The 16,680-nt window shown below is 37.1% G+C and overlaps 1 pseudogene; it reads right to left on the reverse strand.

The window, feature by feature from the left end:
• The window catches only part of LOC149232574 (helicase-like transcription factor CHR28 pseudogene), a 131,483-nt pseudogene extending 115,258 nt beyond the window's left edge, over positions 1-16,225 (reverse strand).
• Positions 16,226-16,680: the final 455 nt, after the last annotated feature.

The raw sequence follows: 16,680 nt of genomic DNA on the forward strand, positions 1-16,680 counted from the left end.
CATGTTTTTTTTCTTATTAGGCTTGTTTTAGTTGACTCTACCCAATTTTGTCTTATATAGGTATTTGTAATATTTGTATTTAAATATTTTTATAAGTGGAAGTTAGAGTGTCAATTTTTGAATATGACAGTTCATTGTGTAAAAGGAAGTCAAAGAGTCACAAGGGAAGTCAAACAGTCAGAAAGGAAGATGAAAATTCATCTCATATGTTATCAATATACCCTCATAACTTATGTAAAGGGATTTTGGCCAGTATTTTGGAGAAGAAAGTGTTGGCTTCATGTTCCTGTATTGGGGTTGGTGGTTTGTCAATTGCATATGTATGTTTGGAACTTTCGCTTTTAATAAAATATCACAGCTGACAAATCTTCATGTGTATTTCATGGATGTAGTAAGATTATTCTTCTTATGTTTGTGATATGTGTTATTTCATTTTTTCTTATGCTTAGGAACTATTTTGTTTTCTCTAGTATGAATCCTGTTTGATGCTTGCTATTATTTTATTTTGATGATAGTTATCTTTTGAACAAATTTTCAGGTTAAGTTATGATTCATCTACTACTCGTGTGTCTCTCTTAAGCTAACTACTAATACATGCTTCTAGGAGACCCACTCTCTTTCCCTTTGATGTGATGGAACTTCTCATGCATTTCACTTGTCACTTCTCAAAGTTCATAAACTTGTTTCTACAAAATTCATATACACATATTTCTATGTGGTTAATACAACAAAGGCACACCACTAACACCCACTTCTTAGGAAACTAGTTGTATCTTGGTTGGGGCTCCTACTCCAAATGGTGTGGGGTCTAAATGGGACTTCACACTGGGGAGACCCCCTGCACCTATTGGCGGCATCCAACACTGTCAACAGAATAGTCTTACAATGCTCAACAACACGTGAGTGAATTTATTTCATTTTCCTAAAAGAGGTTCTCAAAATTAAGCTTAAATATCTAATGCAACATTACATAAAGTATACATGAGATCCAATAGTGGAAATGCGAAATTGTTACTTTATCTCTGAAAGCGATGTATAATATTTCCTCTTCTAAGGTGCTCAAAGGAGTCCAAAACTAAAATTCCTTTGCAACTTATGACGAGGGTATATTTCTAAAAAATGGGATGAATTTTCCCCTCCCATACCATTCACTTCCATCATCACTATTCATATTCTACATGAATTCTCATTTTCCTCCATATTCTAATAATACTTTCATCTCTAATTTTAACATTATTTTATTTATTTGCATATTATATGAAAATAAAGTAATGAAAATAAGGCTCCTTCATGGAACTAATGTCATAATGGTTAAGGAAGAAGCTTCAACTTGTAGCTCTATATCTAATTGAGCATTCCATGCTTTTTACTTAGTTGTAATGGATCCAAGTCCTTTGGTGATTAGCCTGTTTAATATGATCTCACACTCTAGGGCATTTGGTACAAAATATCTCATATCCAATTGTACTCAACTGAAATGTGCGAAGCGAATTTTGTGTATCTTAGGTCGTTCCACCACATGTTTTTCAATTGCCTCTTTTGTGGGTTCTAGATCCTTTTAATCCACTTCCTTTCTTCTTCCTTCTACTATCTCCTGAATTTCTTTCCATATTTCTTGCTCTAGTCTAACTATTCCTAGTGAACTTATGGATGTTATTTTGTGATATTTAGCAAGTGATTTGAATGCACCATAAAGGTATCAATAGTTCTTTAATATCTAAGCATCTCTTCCCAACTTCTCTTGTGATTTCATAAACATCCTCACTGTTGTTTTGTCATATTATTTTCCCATTCTATCCTTTCTTGACAATTCATCTAATGCATTAGAGTATTTTGAACCCATTCATGCAAGAGATTTACTAAATTTATTCCTTGTATTAATAATGGACCTCTCCCTTTGAGTTAATTTTGGATACCTATTAATGAAGAATCTAACTTTTCAAGAATGATGATTTCATCATACAATTATTTCATGACTTTATCCAATACCCTTGTCATCTCCAATTAAATTGTTTGGAAATATTTCTTGTGTGAGCTCTAGGTGGACAAAGTATGGATTTATGTGTGCAACTTTTCATTTTTTTGTTGAACATTGGCTAGGATATTTTTTAGTTCTTTTACCCCATTCATCAAATTCTCATCATTCTTCTCTATTGATCCAAGTGGCTCTGGAAAACCTCAAAAATTAAATTCTTCAAATCTCAGTGAAACCAAGTCTAAGTCATAGAGCTCATCGTCCTTATTCTAGTGGTACAAAAAACACTCGTATCCTAGTCCGTATGATCAACTTATCACAGTCGAAAGTTGACAAGTTAAGTAAGGAAAGGAGGACCTACAACATACTACATGGGACCCACAAGGCATACATGGCAAAAAACTAGCCTATTATCCATTGATACATGGTGTGAAATCATTGATGCCTTTTCCCTACAAAAACCAACTATATATATATATCTATATATATATATATATATATATATATATATATATATATATATATATATATATATATAGATAGATATATATATATAGATATACGAAAATCATATAAACAAAAATATATATTAAAAAAGTATAACCATAAAAAATAAAAATAGAAATGGTTATATAACCATCAACGAATATATTACAAGATGTCATATAGTTATGGTGGGTTTGTTAAAAATATGGTTTAAAAATAAAACCAACGAATATTAAAACCATAACAAAATATGGTAATATATAACCATACACCATATCCACATGGTTAAATATATGGTTCAACATTGAATAGGTTCTAAGTTCAAGCAGAGTTCCAATAAATGTCCAACGGTTAGAATGCCAATACTAGGGTTTCCTCGGCATCTTAGGAGACCAATGATCATAGTCTAAGAATTGTGGGTTGTGTCTTTTTTTTAAGGAAAAAACAAATTTCATTTTATTACATATATGGGTTGTGGTGGGGGTTTAACCCATGGCCCCCATTGGGTCAATATCCTAGCCAATGTTATGGTGATTGTTACATCTAATGGGGCACTTTGGAATAATGAAGCACATTTTATATTTAAACTTGACTCTTATGCTGACAAAACTTACTGTGGATGGAGGCCGTGAACGTGAAGGTGGGAATTCAAAGCAATGAAACCTCGACACAGTGTTGGAACCAAGAATAGGTAGAACCATGCAGTGTGCAGATAGATTAGAATATTCCTAGGAATATTCCCTAGAATATTCCCAAGAATATCCCTTTTCCATGTTGTCAAGAATCCAAAATATTTCCTATGCGGCCAGAATTGTAGGTGATGGAATGTGCCCAAAGTTATATCCATGTCAACCATGATTTCATAGGAATTGTAATGGTGTAGTTTTCTTTTGCATCTGGGTAGCATAATTCAGGGGTTGTGGTAGAAACCCACCTTCATCATTAATTATTCGGCGTGAGTTTGATACATCAATGCACCTGTCATAAGTACGTCATGTTTATAGTCAAAATTCTCAAGAGGAGGAGATAGATCTACTAATGAATGGAGGTATAATGATGTATTTTTCCATGTAATTTCCTTTCTTTTGATGACATGCATATAGTGGCCTCCACACTATTGAAGTAGGGCTCGAAGACACAGTCCACACTGGAGGAACTTTGTTATCAATTTTTTTTGTACATTGCCTTTATGGTCTCCTTTATGTTGCTTCTTATTTAATTATTCTCACATATGGCTTTTAAAAGGCTCTTTCATGCAATTCTTCTAACATCACTGAAAAACGATCTTGGATAATGCCACTAAATCAGAGATTTCAGATTAAGTTTGGTAAGAGAGTGGTCATCTTGCTGATGTGAATTGCAAGTGTGAATGATAACTAGATATTGAAAGTGAAACATGAATAAGCAAAATGGAGAATGAAAAACATCTCTAGAAGGATTTTGTTGTGTGTGGAGCATGATTGTTCAGAGGTATTTTTTTTCAGCCAGATGTATACCCCAGGAAGTTTGTACACCCCTCCACATGGGGGGGTGTGGGGGGGACTTGCCCCCCCCATGGCGGTCCGGGGGGGACAAGTCCCCCCCACACCCTTGGATGATCTGACAGTAGAACTTATGTTTAGTTTAGGGCTCTTTTGCCCTAGAAGGCAACCCCTCTCTTTGTATGAGGGCATTGTATTTAAGGCTATGATATATATGTGTATTCTCAGTGTGCGAGAAGCAGAGAGGTGAGACTGTGAGAGAAAACAGAGGATATTACAGCGGATTTGCTGTAAGTTGTGTCTCTTCATTTTGTTGGATAATAGAAAGGAAGGACTGGCTATTCGGGGTGGACATAGGCTAAACTAGGTGAACCACGTATATCTGTGTCTCTCTGGTTTTATGCGTTTTATGTGTTTATATTTCTGTACTATTTTATGTGTTCCATTGCTCCGTAATATATAATTTTCTAACAACTGGTATCAGAGCCGAAGGTCTATTTGGCTGATAAACTCACAGGAAAGAAGGGTTCCTCATTCAAGTAGGAGCAATGGTGGAAGATGGTAAGTTTAGGGTCGAGAAATTTAACGGCCAAAACTTCTCACTATGGAAGATGCAGATGGAAGATTATCTATATCAGAAAGATCTGTACCTACCATTGAGAGGAAAAACAAAGAATCTGGCGGCTATGACAGATGAAGAATGGAACCTTCTCGATAGAAAGGTACTCGCAACAATACGGTTGTGCCTCGCCGCGTCAGTCGCCTTCAACATTTCGAAGGAAACAACGATAGAGGGTTTGATTCGGGCGTTGTTGAAACTATATGAAAAACCCTCGGCCTCAAACAAGTTATTTCTTATGAAACGGTTATTTAATATGAAGATGTCGGAAGGTGGATCTGTTGCAGATCATTTAAATGATTTTAATACAGTTACAAGTCAGTTAACTTCTTTAGGGGTAAACTTTGAAGATGAAGTTAGAGCTTTGTTATTCTTGTGCTCATTTCCAAAAAGTTGGAATGGTTTAGTAATGGCCATTAGTAACTATGTCTATGGATCTAGTACTTTAAAGTTTGATGATGTTGTCAGTGCTATACTTAGTGAGGAAATGCGACAGAAAAGCTCCGGTGAGACATCGGGTAATGCTTTGAGTGCAGAGTCTAGGGGAAGAAAAATGGAAAGAGGAAAGAGCTCAGGATATCATAGTAAATCAAGGAAAGGTAGATCCAAGTCCAGATCAGGGATAGTGTGCTGGAAATGCGGAAAGAAAGGAAACCTAAAGAAAGACTATAGATCTTTGAAGGGAAAAGAAGGAGATGCACAACAAGAAAAAAATCATGAAGCAAATGTGAGAGGTGAGGTGTTATAAGATGCTTTGATTCTTTCTTTCAAAAATATTATTGATTCCTGGGTGGTAGATTCAGGGGCCTCATTCCATGCCACACCTGATAAGAAATACTTTCATGACTATGTTCAAGGAGATTTTGGACAAGTTCGTTTGGGTGATGATAAACCCTATAAAATTGTTGGAATGGGTAAGGTTCTTGTAAAACAGCGAAATGGAAACCAACGGCTACCAAAGGAGGTAAAGCATGTTCCAGATCTAAAGAAAAATCGGATTTCAACAAGGCAGTTAGGCGGTGAAGGTTGTGTGACAACTTTGACAGATAAAGCTTGTAAGGTCACCAAAGGAGCCCTCGTAATAGCAAAAGGTGAAAAGGTTGGTACATTGCATTTATGCAATGGTATTTCTAACTCTGTTAATCCTTTAACTTCCAAAGGAGCAGATGCAGCATTATGGCATCATAGGCTTGCACACATGAGTGAAAAGGGGATGAATATTCTTCACCCAACGAATTTGTTGCCGGGTTTGAAGAATGTTGATTTGGACTTCTGTGAAAATTGAATTTATGGAAAATAGAAGAGAGTCAAATTTCTCAGAGTTGGGAAAGAAAAGAAGAGCGAAAAATTAGAGCTTGTGCATACATATGTATGGGGACCTGCTCAGGTATCATCTCTTGGTGGCTCTCGTTATTATGTTACCTTTATTGATGATGCAACTAGAAAAACATGGATTTATTGTATTAAGAATAAATCTGATGTATTTGATACTTTCAAGAAATGGAAAGATTTGGTTGAGATTGAGACAGGAAATAAATTGAAGTGTCTTAGATGAGATAAGGGAGGTGAATATTGCAGAAGAGAGTTTGATATGTACTGTTCAGAGCATGGAATTTGTAGAGAGAAGACAGTTCCAAGAACACCACAAGAAAATGGTGTGTCAGAAAGGATGAACAGAACAACCATGGAGTGTGCAAGGTGCATGAGATTGCATGCAGGATTACCTTTACATTTTTGGGTAGATGATGTAGATACTGTTGTTTATCTAATAAACAGAGGGCCTTCAAGTTCCTTGGATGGTGGTGTTCCAGAGGAAGCATGGACAGGTAAAAAGGTAAACTACTCCTTTTTAAAGCCTTTTGGTTGTGAGGCCTTTGTCCATATTGATAAAGAAAATAGAACAAAGCTTGAGGCAAAGTCAAAGAAATGTACCTTTATTGGATATGGTGTTAATGATTTTGGTTATCACTTATATGATTATGAAAATCACAAAATCATTAGGAGTAGAGATGTAATATTCAATGAAAAGGTCTTGTATAAGAATCAGTTGCAGGAAAAGAAGCAAGAAAAATAAAACAAGTAATATGCAGTTCTTGATGAAATCACTGAAAAAGTAAAGGTGCCTGAAAATAATAATAATCAACAACCACAACAACAGCATCCAACACAACAACAATAGGCACCCCAAACACCTGAAAGTGGTGTTAGAAGAGCTACCGGGATAGGTAGACCCCCTGAACGATACTCTCCTTCATTATATTATTTATCGTTGACTAATTCTGGTGAACTTGAATGTTATGAAGAAGAAATGTAGGTTGAAAGTAGGAAGAAATTGGAGGCAGCCATGGAAGAAGAGATGGACTCCTTAATGCATAACCAGACTTAGGACTTAGTCAGGTTTCCTGCAAGAAAAACTACATTGAAGAATAAATGGGTTTACAGGCTGAAGGAAGAAGATGGAGGAAAACAGAGGTACAAAGCTAGACTTGTGGTGAAGGGGTTTGCACAGAAGAAAGGTATTGATTTTGATGAAATATTTTCTCCTCTCATTAAAATGACTTCAATCAGAACTATTTTAAGTCTAGTAGTAGCTGAAGATTTGCATCTTGAGCAGTTAGATGTAAAGACAACCTTTCTCCATGGGGATTTGGAGGAAGAGATATATATGCAGCAGCCACATGGATATGAGGTGAAAGGGAAGGAGAAACTAGTGTGCAGGTTGAAGAAGAGCTTGTATGGCTTAAAACAGGCTCCAAGGTAGTGGTATCTAAAATTTGACAAGTTTATGTCTGAACAAGGTTATACTAGATGTCACTCTGATCATTGTGTTTATCTAAAAAAGAAAAATGATGGCAACTATATTATATTGTTATTATATGTAGATGACATGCTTGTTTCAGGGTCTAACATGCAGGAAATAAATGCGCTCAAAAGAAAATTGGAAAATTCATTTGCAATGAAGGATTTGGGAGCTACAAAACAAATCCATGGTATGAGAATCACTAGAGACAGGAAAAATCGCAAATTAACATTGTCTCAGAATGATTAAATACAAAAGGTGTTGAAAAGATTTAATATGCACAATGCAAAACTAGTTAGTACACCTTTTTCTAGCCATTTCAAACTTAGCAAGGAAATGTGCCCAAAGACCCAAGAAGACATGGATTATATGTATAAAGTTCCATATGTATCAGCAGTTGGAAGCTTAATGTATGCAATGATCTGCACAAGGCCTGATATTGCACATGCAGTGGGAGTTGTAAGCAGGTACATGAACAATCCAGGAAAGGAACATTGGATGGCAGTGAAATGGATTCTCAGATATTTGAAAGGTACCACAAATCAAGCATTATGCTTTGGTGGTTCAAACACTTCTCTACAGGGATATGTTGATGTAGATATGGCAGGTGACAGAGATAACAGGAGGAGCACTATAGGATATGTATTTACTGTTGGTGAAACATTTGTTAGTTTGGTTTCAAAAACCCAAAGTGTTGTTGTGCTTTCAACAATAGAAGCAGAGTATTTTGCTACTACAGAGGCTAGTAAAGAAATGATTTGGTTACAAAGGTTTATGGGTGAATTGGGTAAGGAGCATGATATGGGCACGTTATAAAGTGATAGCCAAAGTGCCATTCATCTCGCAAAGAACTCGGCATTTCATTCCAGGACTAAACACATACAACTCAAGTACCATTTCATATGATCAGTGTTGGAAGATGGAGAGTTGATGCTGGAAAAGATACACACTAGCCAGAATCCTGCAAACATGCTAACAAAAGTTGTAACCAGGGAGAAACTGAGAACATGCTCAGTTTCAATTGGTCTTCAAGGATGACGATGAAGATGAGAAACAACTAGGTCCAAAGAGGAGTCATTGTCGAGCAAATGAAGCAGCGGTGGAGTTGCTACAATCATTCTCCAAGTGGGAGATTGTTGTGTGTGGAGCATGATTTTTCAGAGGTCTTTTGTTTCAGCCAGATGTATACCCCAGGAAGTTTGTACACCCCTCGACGTGAGGGGGTGTGAGGGGGACTTTTCCCCCCCGCGGGGGTCCGGGGTAGCCGATCCCCCCCGGTTGGGGGGTCCGGGGGCCAGCGGTCCCCCCGCAGGGGTTTGGGGGTAGCGCCCCCGAAGCCAAAAATAGATGTAAAATTTCCTTGTAAAAGTAGAGTAATTTCTAGTCAATCTGGGCCATTCATTAGGCGGATGATCTGACGGTAGAACTTATGTTTAGTTTAGTGTTTTTTCACCCTAGAAGGAAACTCCTCTCTTTGTATCAGGGAATTGTATTTAAGGTTGTGATATAGATGTGTATTCTTTGTGTGCGAGAAACAGAGAGGTGAGACTGTGAGAGAAAACAGAGAATATTAGAGCGGATTTGTTGTAGGTTGTGTCTCTTCATTTTGCTGGATAATAGAAAGGAAGGACTAGCTGTTCCGGGTGGACGTAGCCCAAACTACGTGAACCATGTATATCTGTGTCTCTCTAGTTTTATGCATTTTCTGTGTTTATATTTCTATAATATTTTATGTGTTCCATTGCTCCATAATATATAATTTTCTAACAAATTTCTACTAGTTTACAGACATGGTAGATATAAGTTTTGCATATTATGACAAGAAATTGTTAAAGAAGGAAAAGAAGAATAAAGAGAGAGTAGAGGATGATTATTCGATAAGTGAACAATAACTTCCATCTCCATATTCAAGTAAATATTCTTCTTCATAATATTCCTCTCATCACTCGAGCATTCATGAAGAGAATGTTGAATTGAGGAGACTACTACAAGAGAATAATAGGAGAAGCAGAGATTGCAACTTCAGTTACAAGCCACAAAAGAGGCTTTGGAAAAGTTGAAGTGCAGTGAAGGCTTAGCATAGGTATCATCATGAGTTGAAACATCAACAATTGAGGTAAACAATATCAGTGATTCTTCAATTTAATTTTCTCATTATTATGATGATTTTGATGCATTTTAAAGACACTCTAAATCCATGAAAGCAAGGGAGTTTCGTGGATTCTGAATCAATGGAGGATAAGGATACATCACACCATTCTAGAAATTGTGATTATAGGTCATCTCTAAAGGAGACCTGACTCTTTCAAAGGAAGAGATAAGACAATCTCTCCTTTCCAAACTTGCAACAAACATAATCATTCAGGAAAGGTTATGTCATTAAGGAGGGATAAACAAAATAAGGGCAAAAGTCTGGAGGAAAAAGAACCATTTTAGCAATTTCTACAAGTGTGGATATCAGAGAGCCACATGTTAGAAGCTCCATCGAAATCTATGCCCAAATAATGACAGGCAACATGTGAAAGCACCTATGAAGCAAACCACCGAAGCAGCAATTCAACAACGAAGCAAACTACAAGAATAAATCCCATTATCTTGGTAATGTAAGAAATGGGTAGCCTTTTTTAGTAGTTGAGTATGGCCACCATTTTAAATGTATGTTACAATATTTTTTTTTTAAATGATGATGTGTATAACATCACTTATGAATGTAACATAGTGATATTTTGGCCTTTTAGTTTAATAGCATGGGGTATTGGTTATGTTTTAAAATTGACCACGAGTGTTCTATAAACTATTGGAAAGTATGGTCTTGTTTGGAATCTTGTAAGTTATACATGGATTGGTAGCTACATATTTTCATAGGGATAAAGGTCTCATTTTCATCACTTTTAGCTCCAAAGTAAAAAGGAAAAGGAGAAAAAAATGTGGCCTTTCGAAGGCATTTGTTATATAGATTAAGAGTGCAATACTGTTTATACTTTTGGAGGACAAAAAGTCCTTAAGTAGGGAGGAGTGATCGAGGTAGCTATGGAAAATCTAAAAAATCAAAGTCATCAACTCTCAATGAAACCAAATCTAAGTTTTAGAATCATCCCCATGTTCCAGTGGCGCAAACGACACTCAAATCTGAGTCTATATGATAAACTTATCATGGTAAAACATTGAAAAGCTGAAGGTAGGTCACTATAATACTAGTGTAGCCTCCTTATTGTTATCTTTATAGTAGACGTCTTATTTTAATTGTTGTGCCCATGTAGCCCCATATTATTATTGTTGTGTCTCATAGAAGTGCACTATTTTTATTATTGTGACCTTACATTTTTATTTTTATGTAGGTTCTTATTATATTATGGCCCCTTAGATTCCTATATATACCAAGGAGGTATTTTGATTTGTATCATCCAAGAATTCTCCATTTATGTGATGTAAAGGAGGTTTCCCACTTGAAGATGTTAATTTTCAAGTCATCGATCTATCTATTCTTATGTTTTTTGATATGGTTGCATAACATTTGGTATCAAAGTTTTGGATTCTAGGGTTTTGTTGGTTCAAACAAGCCATCTTGGAATTTTCACTATAATTTTTTTTTATACAAGGCTTCAAAAGCTGAAATTTTGACAATGTGGAGCCAAAATATTAGTGAAATTCATGTAAAAATTTCAGATGTTGGTTTGCTATATTTTCCTAGTGTAACCCACTCCTCCCACGTATACCCAAGTAATCGACCAACTAGGGAAAACATGTGATGAGAAGTTACTATGATATGATTCGACTTGCTATGTGTTAGTTAAGGAAGTAGAAATGGTGGAACACATCACACATACCTCTCACAACAGCAACAAAACTCCTAGGATCCATCCCAACTAATAAGGTAACCAACCCTTGAGACTTGTTGAATGTTCAGTACATCAATCCCCTGGATGCTCCCTTGATTTGGACTAGCATACATCGAGGAGGATCTAGACGTTCCCACAACAAGGGCAACTGAATTCCTAGCAATTGTTTTCCCATTATTGTGCATACAACTCTAGGATTTGTGCCACCTTTTCAAGCCCAAAGCCGAGGTGACGGCTCGAAACTCAATGACACCTTTAGAAATGAAATTTCACAGTAGAGCGAAGATGCATTTACAAAAGCATCAATAAGGACTAGTCTGGACCCCTACTAGCCATGACAAGCATTTCCTCAAACATATCACAAACATGAAAGCTACAAGTCTTAATAATAGAACTAAGTATAGGGGTCTCATACTTATATGAGAATCGCTAAGCAACATTGATGCCTCAACACAATAGCTGCAATTTCATCTATTAGGCCATGGATACATTGTTCATTCATTTACAAGTTAAAGCATGATGAGAGCCACAAATAGACATTTTCAGAATACGTGTTCATAACCAACATAATAACAATATAAATATCAAGAAAACAAAAACCATATCATCCACATATAAACCAATATAATACTCATGAATTAACAAGGAGAAGTAACCTTGTATTAATAATGCAAAGGCCAACCAGGTGTGTGACTTCCAAGAACCACCTGACTGTAGACATGGCTAAGAAAAATCTCTCTTCATCCAGTCACCCCCATTCTATACTCCACCATGAATGTGGGATCTCATGAGACAATCCATTAAAACCAAAATAGGGCTTCCAAAGGCAAAACCACCTCAACCCACCAAAAAAATATCCCATCTCATGGTCAGGTATCACAAACCATCACTATATTGATCTCTACCCAAGCCCTCTAGGGGTCTAGAGTGTTTGTCCCAGCCAAGGCTTCCAGGACTAGTAACTCAACCCACAACTATCACTGGGATTCTAGAGCATTTGTCCATTTAGGGGTTCTAGGAATAGTAACTGAACCCAGGAAGGGCTTCTAGAGCGGTTGTCCAACCAAGGCTTCTGGGAATAGTAACTCAACCCAAGCTAATATAGGGCTTCCATACCATTTGTCCAACCAAGGTGTCGAAGAAATAGTAACTTAGACCAAGCTAAAGGAAACATGAGAAACAACCATAAAAATAAAGAAAAGAACCCACAACACCATGGCTATCCCATAAATGGAAAGGCTAGGAAAATCCAATGTTGGTCTAGGAAATCCTTCATGCCAATGGCATATCATAACTAAGAAACCACATTCATATTGCATTCATGCCAAAAATAGTGAGTAAAACATAAATGCAACTCAGTACCGACAAGAAAAACCCATTATAGTTGTTGATCTCGATGTCCTCTTCTACTTTCCTTCTCTTCCTTTTCCTTCTTGCTCCAAAACTCCAAGTATGCCACACTCCTCCAAGAGTGCTCCAAGAAAACTTTGTGTCCAAGAGTACGAGAGAGACAGAGAGAGAACAGAATGGGAGCTCCAAAATTTATCTAACAAAAGTCAGTGAACTGATCCTCAAAACCCTTTTTATCAATGAGGCCTCTATTTTATTCATTTCCCATTATTTTCTTTCATTTTTCTCCTGACATGCAACCTGTGACCTTTCACCTCCCTTTTCTCCTAATTTTCATTATTTTCATAAGTAAATGTGCCAAAGAAGCATTTTTTCCTTTGAAAAGCCTTAGCCATTGCCTTTGCCAATTTCCTTGGGCACTAACCAATCACCAATGATCCACATCACTATGTTTTTTCCTAATTATTCAACTTGGGATACATGTCCCATTACCTTGGTAAATAATTTTCTTTTATTAACTTTTACATGCATTTTTGATGAGGTCACCTTCTTGAGCTCACTACTATCTAGCACATATATCTTGTTCCTATATCTAACCAATCCATTTGTTGTGGACAATAGTCCAAATACTATGCACCTACACCTGTACCAGTGCTTGTACATGTACCTGTACCACAAGCTGTACCTGTTTCTGTACACTGCAGCATCATGTGCACAATCACCGTATACCTATCATCCTGGTGACCTTCCTTCAGGATCCTATCCTATAAATATGTTCCATAGGAGCTCGTTTTTGTTACGTGATTTACCTGTATCCACCTGCTAAGAGAATTTTCCACCCTATTCTCTTTACCTTTGGTATACCTCATCTCAAATTCAAACTCACTGATCATGTCCAACCACTAAGCCTTACTTCCATACATATTTGGTTGGTCAAAACTATACCACAAACCAATATCATCACTCATCAATACAAACCTCCTGTGAAGAAGATGGTGCCTCCATATCATAAATGAATGTATGATCACTGCTAAATCAAGATCGTGTTTCGGGTAGTTCTGCTCATGCTCATTCAGTTTTCGTGACTCATATCATACCACATGTCCATCTTGCATAAAGACTCCACCAAGTCCTCTTTTGAAATCATCTATACATATTATAAATGCTTGGTCTAGATCTTCAGTGTATAACATTGGTGCATGTGTCAAAAGCTTTTGATCTTCTCAAAACTCAACACACACTCCTCTATCCATTCAAACTTCTTACCTTTCTTTTATAGTGAAGTTATAGGATAATAAATCTGCAAGAAGTTCCTAATGGACCTCCTATAATAACATGCTAACACCATGAAAGATCTTAGCTCATCCACATTCCTGGGAGTTTCCCACTCCATGATAGACCTTAGCCTTTTTGGTTCCACTACTATGCCATCCTTGGAAACACATGTCTCAAGTACTGTACCTCAATCTGAAAGAAACTGCACTTGCGAAGCTTATCATATGAATGATCCTCTCTCTACAATATCAACACTGCTACTAAATGTTCGACATGTTGTTCTTCATTTTTTGAATATACCAATATATCATCAACGAACACAATAACAAACTTGTCCAAATATCGATGCACCACACTATTCATCATGCACATAAAGGTAGCTGGACATTAGTTAAACCAAATGGAACTCCAACAAACTGATAATGCCCATACCTGGTTCGAAAAGCTATCCTGTAGATGTCCTCTTCTTTAATGCGTACCTGATGATATCCAGATCTTAGATAAATCTTCAAGAACATTAGTGCTCCCTCAACCTGATCAAACAAGTCATCAATCCTCGGTAATGAATACCTGTTCTTGATCATTACTTTGTTCAACTACATGTAATAAATTCATAATATGAGAGTACCATCCTTCTTCTTTATAAAAAAGTATCGATCTGCCTCATGGAAATACACTAGGCCTAATGTATCCCTTGGCCAAAATTTCCTTCAACTCTAGTGTCAACTCTACCAAGTAAGGTGTACTCATCCTGTTGGGATGGGGTCCACTAGGGTGATTGTTGGGGAAAAAGCCCATTTTTTTATATAAAAAGTAAAGTCTCCGCAAGTTGTGGTCACAGATCATGTAGATAGTTAAAGTATCATAAAGGTTTTTACCCTTGTTTTATGTAAGTTGAGTCAGAGTTTGAAGATCTACCCATGGTTTGCAGACCATGGGATTGTATAAATATGTGTGTGTTAAGACATCTAAGAGAAGATGATGAGGATAACGATGAATGTAATGGGTCAATAGAAGGTAGAAGTGTTAGAGTAGAAGGAACGCTCTGTAGATGTGTGTGCGAAGGCCTAGAGTAGAGTCTGCCGCTGAGTGTGCGGACCCCTGCAGCTGAGTGTGCGGGGAAGTCTTGTGTCTGTAAGCAGAACTGAGTATTAATAAAGAAGATTGTTGCAGAAATACTTGTGTTTATCTCTTTACTTGTATTTATATGAATGTGCCTTATGTTATAATGGGTTTATGAAATAATGATGTATTAGTGTGTGACTTTACACTATTTATATTGTTACATGAATGCAATTACTGTTAACTATTTAGGCGAAGATTATCTTATTGTGTGTGGGAGTTATTAAACACTTAAGATGATCTGAGTGGTTAAGAGTAATATTTGATGTGTGTAAGTAGTTGATTCACATATTCAGGGTCAGCGAAAAATAGTTATAAACATTCGCGAAGGTATAGAAGCTGATTAAGGGTAGTTATATTGATATTCCTAAAGGCTTATTGATCTACATGAAGGTAGATTTGGGGCATAAAATGACATTAAACTGATATCTGGGTGCAAAAACTTGGTTCCATCATCCCCTCATACTGCTTCAAGTGAGACTTCAGTTTGCGCTCCACGGATTGATGCTGAAAGGAAAGTAATGTAGGGATTTGTTTGGCAAAACTAACTTTGAACCTAGGTCAGTACCCACTAACCCAGCAAATGGTTTCGTTGCCAGAACCAAGATTTGCATAAAGAGATGTGTGATATCACATCACTGGAATCCCACAAAGAAAGAAATTGGGAAGTGGTTGGATAGAAAGATCCACGAATTTGCAGCGTAAGAAAGCATAAATTCACGCCTCACGAAAGAAAAATGGTTGGACATATAGCTATACATTGAGATACATGAAATCTTCTTCTGCACCTTCCCAATCAAACTATGCGAGTGGAATGCTAAATTGGTAGATGGCCAAGGAAGGTGGAGGCCTAACTGTTCAATAGTGTGGACCCCAGAGCTAGTGCGGAGATTGGAAACTTTTGAAGATAAGATCTCATGCATCGTCGACCACTAGCTTGATCGAACCATAGGAGGATTTGTGACAGAATTCACGGTCGATACCTCAGTCAACTACAATGAAGTAGAGCGACACTTCTTCAAGGGATCGCGAGGTAAGTATTTAAAATATTTGAATACTTGTATTAAAATGCTCTTGTATGAAAAGAGGGTTATGCCCTTACCTTGATGTTTGGAGCTACACGAAGTGGAAAGTTATTTAGGGATAGAGGGAGAACTGGCCCTGAATATAGCCCGCTGATTGACCCTCGTCTGAGTGATGACGAGGGTGCAGCATAGCCTTCACCACAGACCGTTGTCCAGCTGATAAGGCAAGCATTTCCTCGAATACCTCATCCATCCACACCACCTCTACCTACACCTCCAGAACATACACCTTCACCCACACCACCATCACCTCTGCCACCATTCAATATGTCAAATACGATGAAGTTTCCTATTTCAAGGGCTTTGGAAATGAGGACCCAGACCAGTTTTGGCTCGTTGCAAAGACCGTATGGAAAGCATAAAATATTATAGATGATCATATGAATAAAGTGTAGTTAGTCACTACTTTATAAGATCATGCATTGACATGGTACATAAAGTATTGCACTGATAATCCATTGGCATCCTTAGCGGACACTAAGACTACTTTGAAAAAGGAGTTTGGTAGGCCTAAGTCTGAAATGCAATCAATAGTGGGATTCAAGGAAATTGCGATGAGGATTGCAAAAGCACCCTGGGAGGTAGATCAGAGATTGAAGTGTGGAATCTATGAAGCCAATATGAATCTCAACGATGGTCAACACCAGG

This window comes from Pinus tabuliformis, chromosome J, assembly GCF_031772625.1.
Source record: "Pinus tabuliformis cultivar Carrire ecotype Pingquan chromosome J, CPIR1, whole genome shotgun sequence".
Classification (NCBI taxonomy): domain Eukaryota; kingdom Viridiplantae; phylum Streptophyta; class Pinopsida; order Pinales; family Pinaceae; genus Pinus; species Pinus tabuliformis.